Genomic DNA, 1,243 nt, shown 5'->3' with positions numbered 1-1,243 from the left:
TTTGTTCCGTCGTTTTTTAGCAGTTTTTTAGTAGTGAGGATGAGTTTTGGATAAACTTTAAATGACATAGATCCTAGCAAAGGATGATTTAGGTGGGCTATAAGATACCGTAGGGAAGTTGTTTGCATTATCTTTCCAACACCACCGAGTTTGATCAATTTCAAATTTGTATGAGGGAGATATGCCTATTTGAAGTTGGGATGTCTAGATAAGGAAAGTCTAAACCGGATTTTAGGAGGGTATGTTGGTCTTTTCCATACCCAATTAATTTATTTCGGTTTTAGAAGTTTAATTGGGGTCTAAACTGAGTTAATTCAGTTTACGCATTTACCAAATCACGCTTGGGTTTTTGGAGAAAGAACTCAAGAGGAGAAATGAGAAGAAAAGTTCAAGATTCGTCAAGTTCTTGCAATTTTGGCTGTGAATTTCGCCAAGGATTCAATCCTACGAGGTACGTGAGTTCACATAGCGTTGGGTTTGTTCACCCATGTGCCAAACATGTTTATTTCTGTGTAATTTTCATCCTAAAAGATTGAGAATTTGATGTTCTTGAGTTGTGTTCTTAAATTTCTTTCATTCCTGAACTTCGATAGGATCGATGAGTTTCTAGAGAGAGTTTTATCGATATTAAGAGTTGTTTTGGGTTAGAATCTTGTGTACATATACTCGGTATCTGAATCTAAAGAGGAATTAAGAAAAAGAATTGAATTTAGGCGAATTGGAGTGAGAAAATGAAGAAGAAAAAAGTCGAGCAGATTTCGGCATGCAAGTCCGCGTCGCGAACTTGCTCCCCCGATGCACAAAAATCACCTCCGCATCGCGGATTGGACATGGACTCCTCTGTTTCAAAATTAATTTCGCGATTAAATATTTAAATACAACTCCACGTCCGAACTGGTTCCCAGACAGTGATTTCTTGATCGTTTCTCATGTTTAACTATCTAAAAACACTCCTAAACATCACGAGATATTTCCTATCACGAATCACAACCTTGAATTCATAATTCAAATTTAAGGTACAGTTAAAAAGTCTATTCTTGAGAGTTCTTCGAGTCATTTTATGAAGTCTTTTGCAAATATTTATAACTTGTTTTAAGACTTAAGCATTGAGATTGAGAAAGAGTAGAGCCGAGTTCATTTCTTTAAAATATTATATGGGGATTATGTATTCCCAAAAAGTAAATGTTTTCACATTTAAGATAAGAGGAAACACCGATTTTTAAATGAGTTTTTATGAGTAGTT

This window comes from Solanum tuberosum, unplaced genomic scaffold (genome assembly GCF_000226075.1).
Source record: "Solanum tuberosum cultivar DM 1-3 516 R44 unplaced genomic scaffold, SolTub_3.0 scf00009, whole genome shotgun sequence".
NCBI lineage: Eukaryota > Viridiplantae > Streptophyta > Magnoliopsida > Solanales > Solanaceae > Solanum > Solanum tuberosum.
This window is presented reverse-complemented; position numbering follows the sequence as displayed.